General features: G+C 40.5%; 1 long non-coding RNA gene across 4 annotated transcripts in view; it reads left to right on the top strand.

Moving 5' to 3' along the window:
* LOC128108701 (uncharacterized) overlaps positions 1-8193 on the top strand; it is a 58474-nt gene that overhangs the window by 17263 nt on the left and 33018 nt on the right. For 3 of the 4 annotated variants that reach the window (XR_008217590.1, XR_008217591.1, XR_008217589.1), the window contains 2 exons: positions 1-175; positions 6557-6644. The exon at positions 1-175 is cut by the window's left edge. This is a non-coding gene — a long non-coding RNA (uncharacterized LOC128108701). The remainder of the gene's footprint in view (positions 176-6556; positions 6645-8193) is intronic. The other variant, XR_008217592.1, reaches the window with a different exon arrangement.

Raw genomic sequence — 8193 nt, 5'->3', positions numbered from 1 at the left:
AATTACTGTCAGAAAAGTAAGCGGAGCAGCACAGTGGTGCCCGGTGATTTACGGGGGCAATTAGTCCCCACCCCACAGTGCTGCTGAGGAGAGCCTGGCAGCAGACCTCTCAGGCCCACGAGGAGGAGGACGAGGCTTTGCGATACTCTGCAGACAACTTTTTGAACAAGAGAGGGTATGTGGGCACATTTGGTTCCATGTTTCATTCTGTGTGCCTACCCTTCACATTTACCCGCCAGCTTAATAAACAAACAGAGTTTTAGTACAGCACTGCTGTTCTGTGTGTTCAGACACCCCCGACCACAGCTTTATTCTCTCACAGTCCACAAGCGCGTTTCCCCTTCCCTTAAGAAACACCCCCATTTCTTCACTTTCCCGTTGTCCTCTGCTGTCTATCATTTCTTCTTTTATCCCTCCACTATGCTCTACATTGGTTCAGGACTACTGGGTACTAGGGAATTTAACCCAAAGCTCCTCCACTGAAATTTGATGTGGTAAAGAAACCACCAAACACAGTAAACAAAAAGATAGATAAATTTCTCAGTATTTGAACGGATGTATGTTCATTACCAATGTATTGTCTGTGTATATGCAACATAACAAAATAAACTTGTTTATTTTGGGTATAATTAACTGGTGTGGATTTCTTTATAAATATCTGCTATGAAGAGAAACCTAGCATGGCAAGCCAGAAAACTATAGACGGACAAAGACCACATCTGAGTGGAAGCAGTAGCAAGGCCGCCAAGGTGAAGAAACGAAGCTCCATCAGGTCCTCACACGGGTGGCCTGAGGTTGTTGCCATCTTACAGCTGAAGCACCGTCTCTGCTGCAAGGGGGTCTGTGACTGCTTTTCTCACCTGCCCTAGCCTGGCTTTGGCTAAGACACCTGCTCTGTTAGGATGTGTTCAGTGACGGCACACAGTTGGAGGTTGTGTCCCTAGACACTTGCCTTTGTCCTTTGGACTGGAGTCCTGAAGAGGCAGAACCGTGTTCATGGCCTGGGTACCCGCATGGTGCACCATTCAGCTAGACCTTGATTTTATTTTTCTCCCCTCCCCTCCCCTCCCCTCCCCTCCCCTCCCCTCCCCTCCCCTCTCTTTTCACCTTGTGCCCCTTAACAAGGTGTCGAGGTGTAATCCAGGCTGACCTTGAACCCTGCTCTCCCTGCTCAGTCCCACAACAGTCCTAGAACTAAAGGTGTGAACCACCCTGGTTAGACACTGCATGTCTGTTAAAGATTACAAAGGGAGAAACTTGGGGTTTTTCTTGGTGCTGCCCTCACATTATTAAGCCATTTCCCCCTTGAATTTGGTAAGCACACACCACACTTTTAAAAACATTAACAGCATGTGCTAAGATTCACTAGAACTGTATACTTGCAACCACAGTGACATTGGTTTTCACTTTTCCTGTAACAATGAAAGCAGATCCAACCAACAAGGGAGATGGATATGTTTCTCTGCAATATTTCAGGCATATGAAATTATTCAAATCTTATGGAGATACCAGGAGTGATATAACTTAGAAGTGTAATTAAAAAAATTCCATCAATGCACAAAGCCCATTTTAAAGAGCTTCATGCATTTTCCAGATTTTCTTTTTCCCAAAGTCACACTGTGGTTCCTGTAGATACTGTACATACTGGGAAAAACAACCCACATTATTTTTTAAAAATGAAATTTATTTTATAAAATTTCTACCTTTCTGATAAATTTTGTTTGTCCTTTCTTTGATTTGGGTGAAACATCCTAAAAATACTACATCTATGGGGCCACATCTTTATATACATGTTATTTTTATTTAGACATTATTATTGTCTAAACAAAATCTAAGGAGGAGTGAAAATGGCATTGACTATTATGTTTATTTCTTGATTAAAATGCTGGCCTTTTGTAGCTAGACTCAGAACTCTACTAATCACAAAACTGTACTTTTCAAAGCAAGGTCTTGGATTGAATGAGAACAGAAGGCTACAGCCTTCTACATGTGTGATCTGTGTTTGTACAGAGTATCTGTGCAGTATTCTGACTTGGCTATAATCTATAATTCTTGGCTATTATTTCAGTTGCAACAATAATTTTTAGATTAATGGTTATAATTTTAGTAAGGCACACATGAAAAGTTATATGTTCATGCTTGAAAGGAAGATCATTAAATATTCATTATTACTACTCAAATTAGCTGTCATGCTCTACATAACAGTTACCCGTTATCATTTCACTAGTTTAGGTTCAGCAATATGTGAATGGCAGGCAGTATATGGCTCAGAGCAATAGAGGATTTGGGGGGGAGGCTGGGCAACAGGGAGAGAAGTGATTCTAAAACCTCATTTGACATACTTACGTTGACAAATTATTTAAAGGAATTACTGTGTCATCAATAAACTTGTTTATGTGTTGGGATGGAATCCTGGCAGGATTTGCTTCTAGCTGCTTAATTACTCCATGATGGTGAGAAACAGTGCTGCTTACAATAGTTATGAGAAAAGGCACCCAGATCTGAAGGCTGAAATGTGGTAGTTGTGTGTGTATGCCTAACTTTGCCATGAAAAAGCACTTTTCCTTTTTATAAGCAGGCACTGAAATTTTGCTGTTTTCAGCTAAACCAGATTATGTAATTTGTTAGTTTTCTCCATCTGTCCTCAGAATCTAGCCATAAGAAACAAAAATATAAAACAGATGGATTTTTATAAATATTGTCATGCAACACATAGAGATGATGTTTTATCAATCTATTTTGGGAAGACACAGAGAGAAAATAAATACAAGTATATTTTAATGCAAACAAATTTGGTTTTTCCTTTCCACTTCGATGTGTCAGTTCAGGTAGGTGAAAACATTGAGAGATCCACGCATTGTTCGAAACAAACGTCCTAATCCTCCCACATTACTCAGTAATTTTAATAGGTTCCTTTTCCATAGAAAGTAACTATGAACTTGACTCTGATCACGTGTAACTTGAGTCTTTTTGTCATAAAACATCAGATCGTAGCTGATGAACAAAAATGCAGTTTGCATTTTTCAACATTGCATCTGGACTCTTCATAATGATGGTTTTATTTTATTTTATTTTTTCTGCACAGAGGAAAAATATATTGGTCCATGAATCAATCTAGATAATGGGGAAGGCTGAATGTAATAAATAATACAGTAACAACCTTAAACTAATGAGCTGTTGCTAAGGCGCATTTCATAGGCTCGTCCTCTATATAAAAGTCACTAATAATCCCTTGGTGTAATCAGATGATAAAGCTTTGCCATAAGGCAACACCTGTGCAATTAGAACTGCAGATTCTTTTGCACGTTTCATTAATTTCAGGATTTTGTAAAGGGACAATGACTGCACTAATAATCTAGTCTACTTGACTCCATGTCTACTGGAAACAAAGTGTCTAATTAGATAAAGGTAATTAATTAGAGATAAATGGAGCTAATCAGGCTCAGTTAACACTAATTCTCTGAATTAAGACATTTTGGGACACCTACCATCCCGCTGGCTTTGATGCTCTACATAAAGAGTAAGTTCTAGAGGCATCAGGAAAAAACTGGCATTTGAGAGTTTGAGAATCAGGCAGTCTTTTGATGGCATATTTAGGCATCTGAGGCCAAAGGAGTTGTCTTTCATATTGTGCTTAAAAAAAAAAATCCACCCTTCTCTTGTGCTTAAAGAATTCACTTTGTAGTTCTTCCGATCTGTGCTAGTTTCCACATAAATTTTAATGACCTTTGCTATCATTTTTATTATCTGCCTAGCCCACCAATGGAAGAAAATTGCAAATTGTTCTATCCCTTAAATAAAGACTTAACTTGTTACATTAAGGAAATGCCAGGACTCATCAGCCTGTACCCTCAAATTCTGCTTTACTTTTTTTTTTTTTTTTTTTTTTAAACAGAGTTTCTCTGTGTAGCCCTGGCTGTCCTGGCACTAGCTCTGTAGACCAGGCTAACCTTGAACTCGGAGATTGGTGTGCCTCTGCCTCCCTAGTGATGGGATTAAATACATGTGCCACCACACCCTGCATATCCTAAAATTCTGATCCTCTACAGAGAACAAACACCTAAGATTTTGATCCCTTAATTCTGATTCTTTAAAGAGGTAAAAACCTCCTTTCACTTAGTTGTGCTGAATGGTCTTCAACTGGGGAAAGAGCAGACTTTGAAGTGGGAAGATATGGGTCCAAATTCTGTCTCTTACTGAGTGAGCAGCCTTGGGAAGTTGCATAACCTTGCTAATTTCCTTTGATTAGAAACAGAAATAATGTTGAATTCTGTGATAGTGACACTAACAGGAACATCAGTCCTGGGGATGCTGAGTGAGGTGCTGGGAAGTCTGTCTGCTGTCGGTCTGGCATCGAACACGTAACTTGGTATTGTATCAGACTGACAACAAAATTATCAGAAATGTTTCATTTTCTCAGTCCCACAGTAATCTCTGTACTACACTTAAAAACACTGAATGGGAGATATTAAGAATTTACTCCCAAATGATCAGAAAAATAAGTCCCAAATTCCTTATTGAACTTAAAAGTATTTAAATTACATCACATTTGCGCGTGTGTGCATGCATGTGTGCGTGCGTGCATGTGTGTGTGTGTGTGTGTGTGTGTGTGTGTGTGTGTGTGTGTGTGTTTAGTTCAGGGGACAATTTGGTTCTCTTCTTCCACCATGTAGATTCCAGGAATCAAACCTGGGTCATCAAGTTCGTTGGCTAATGCCTTCCCACACTGAGCCATGTGACCAACCTTCTTCTTTGGTCTTCTACACTAAAATTATTTTCCCTCTTGGCAAGTTGCCATGGTGCACCAGGAATGGACAGGTTTCCCCCAAATAAACTACAGGAGGTACCTTCCTATGGAACAGACATTAATTCTTCCTCCTGTGTCTGGAATGTGTCCGACCTTCTTTCCAGACTCTGTTTCAGCTCACCTGGACCCACACCTGAATTACGCTAATAGTCTCCTGACTAGTACTCAACTTAATGTTGATTACTTCTGTTGATACTTGATGTCACCAAATCCATGCTCTTTATTGGAAAACTTCCCTTATCCACTTATTAAGATCACAAGTGGATCCTTGTTAAACAAAGACTCTGTCGTGTAGGCGTCAAAGCAACCGTATCTCACTCCATAGTGCTTATCCGTCTCCAACTGACCTCCCTTTTGTTCCAGATGGCTAGCCTTGGTCCTACTGTTACTACACTTGTCTCTCTTATGCTCTGATGCCTGGTAACCTCCCTTTTCCTTTCTCAAAGCCTTTTTAATTCCAAAGTTTTCCTATCCTGTAATGCCTGCTTGGTGACTCTGGACCACCAAGAGCACTCTCATCACTGAAGACCCACAGCGGCTCTTGGTGGCACAACACCATCAGCTTTGGCTCCATCAGTGTCCCAGCATCCCTTTTCTTCCCAATGTTATGAAGCATCCTGGGTCTGGAGCCATATCTTATTCTCCATGTGCATTGCCTTGCTCACTATCCTATTGCCCTAACCTCCACCACTACAGAGGAGACACACCCAATAATGTGTGTAACAGTTGTGAAGCACAGATCCATCCTTGAACAGCTGAGTCTATGTGGCTTTTGTAGTGACTCACGGTCCTTTGCTGACTTCACGGTGGAGTGAGCCCTGAGTGGCATCCTTGAGTCTTCGTATTTGCAGACAAGAACTATCCAGTAGGAGTCCTGCTGGGTGTCCCTGAGACTGTGTCTGGCTTTTATAGCATTACACTTCTGTAACATGCAGTGATGGAATGCAAGGAAGTGACCAGTAGTCTTTCTGGATATTCAGAGAACCTAACAAATTCTGATGCTACTTTCCAAGCAGCCATTTCAGAAAAGATTAGATGATTGTGGACTAGAAAGTACTCATTAGAAATCATGAAAGTTGATTTTGTGTCAGCTTGACTGACACGTGGGCACACAGATTAAGCACTATTCCTTTGTCCATCTGTGAAGGTATTTCTGGGTGAAATTAGCATTTGAATTAGTGCATTGACTAAAGCAGACTGCCTTCCCAGCATACGTGGATGCTAGCTGGTCTGCTGGATATTGGCTAGAAGGAGAAGGTCAAGAAAGGGGGAATTTACTTTGCCTGATTGATTGAGCAGGACTCAGAGCATCCATCCTTTGGCTCTCAGGAATGTGCTCGAGCTTTCCTGGGTCACTGACTAATACAAACATCTTGACCAGAGCTTCCTGGCGAGTGTTCAGGTGTTCCATGGAGAGCCCATACCAGCGAATTGAAAGTCATGTAGATTAGGTGCCCAGGTTGGCTAATTGTAGTCACTGCAAAGATGCCTACTTTTTCTTTCCTTCTTTGCATCATATCTACACCTTCTAGTGGTATTTCCCCTACACTAACTATGAACTTGGCCATAGGATCTATTTTAATCAATAAGACAGAAACAAACATGTTTTGGGCAAAGACATGAAGAAAATTCTTTGGTTTTTTTTTGGCTTTTACACATTTCCTCTTGAAACCTTGAACAAGGGTGGTGAATAAGTCCAGGCTAGCCATTGGTATTGTATTATTTAATTCATTGTCTTCCTTTCCCCAGTCAATGGTCAGTCAATCCTAGAAGCGGAGCCACCTGATGACCAGCAACAACGGCCTGTGGAAGCACCCATGAGACTGATTTAGGCCAGGTAAATCATAGGCTAAGCCTACATGTGTTTGGAAAAGATGACTTTAATGAGAAGTCTGTGTATGTTCCTGAGACCTTCAAGGAATGACGTATAGGATGAACACACACAGGACTGAACAAAATAGGTAGCTATTGAATTAAACTAGAAGTGTTGTGGAATAATCTTTTTGTATACTGTGAGGATATGTCTTTGCCAAGGTGCCTTCTGATTGATTTAATAAAGAGCTGAATGGCCAATAATTAGGCAGGAGAGGATAGGTGGGATTCTCAGGGAGAGAGAGGAAGAGGAAGAAGAATCTATGCACATGGATTATGCCAGCAGACTAGGAGAAAGTCAGACCAGCCATACTAGGAAGAGGTAACCGAGCCACGTGACAGAATGTAGATTAGAAAATATGGGCTAATTAAGTTATAAGAGCTAGTTGGAAACAAGCCTAAGCTAAAGGTCAAGTTTTCATAATTCATAGGAAGTCTTTGTGTCATTATTTGGGAGCTGGCAATCCAAAGAAAGTCTGACAACATTTGGCACCCAATATCCAGCATGTAAATTCACGTAAGGCCTGAGAAGGCTTTCTGGCAACCCAGTCTCTGGAGTAGGCTCACTGCTCATGTGGCTCCTTGAAAAGGCCCTGCTGTGCAGCAGAACACTTGAGCAGCCAGCATACTAGGTAAAAACGCCTACCGCATTGCGGACACGGCAGCTTCCCAGAGCTGGGACAGTTGGGAGCAGATGGAACAGTCAGGCTAAAGAGGGCAGAGCCAGCCGCCAGGCCATGTGCTGAGCTATCCATTCGGTGGAGAGTCTAGCAAGTTAAGGTTTGGTTCAGGTGGTGAAAAAAAATGCTACAGACATGTTTAAAGTCAGGTCCAGGCCAAGAAACCTCGGAACAGATTACAGTGTGCTTAAAAATGTGCTTAGAAGCTAAAGAAATGAAACAAAATGGGTATAGATAGTCATAAAAATAAATAGTTTAAAAATAATAAAATGAAGTCTTTAAAGAGAGTAAAATAATAAAAAAAAAAGTAAGCCACATAAAGATGGGAAATACACAGGGTGGCTGGATCCTGTGTGGTGTTTTGTTGACTTTGAATTTTTTAAATGCTAATAAACAAAAAACAATAGCTGCTAAGAGACACTGGATTATGAAAACTGCTAAATTAAACAACCTATATATTTTAAGAATGTCTTAACTTCAAAATGGAAGTCAAAACATATATTGCATTGAGGGAGAAGTTTTGCTCTTATTTCCATGGGAAACAAAAAGCTATGGATTCCTTCAAAATTAATAAAGATCAGATTTGATTGAGGGAGACCACCTGAGAATCTTGGCTGCAGACATGAAGAAAAAAGCCAAGTTGATATATATGCTGATCCCTCTACATGGGAACAGCTTTGAGACCAGATGAGATATGATAAATCTTGTTGGCTACAGAGTCCACATGACTTATTATCACATTCCATTCTTTCATATGACATGGATAAAGGTTTGGTTATATAATCCAAATAGACTTATAAAATTAACAGATGCCTTTTACCTGCTCAAACATAA

This window comes from Peromyscus californicus, unplaced genomic scaffold (assembly GCF_007827085.1).
Source record: "Peromyscus californicus insignis strain IS unplaced genomic scaffold, ASM782708v3 Scaffold_13__1_contigs__length_99412109, whole genome shotgun sequence".
Taxonomy (NCBI): domain Eukaryota; kingdom Metazoa; phylum Chordata; class Mammalia; order Rodentia; family Cricetidae; genus Peromyscus; species Peromyscus californicus.
This window is presented reverse-complemented; position numbering and strand designations above follow the sequence as displayed.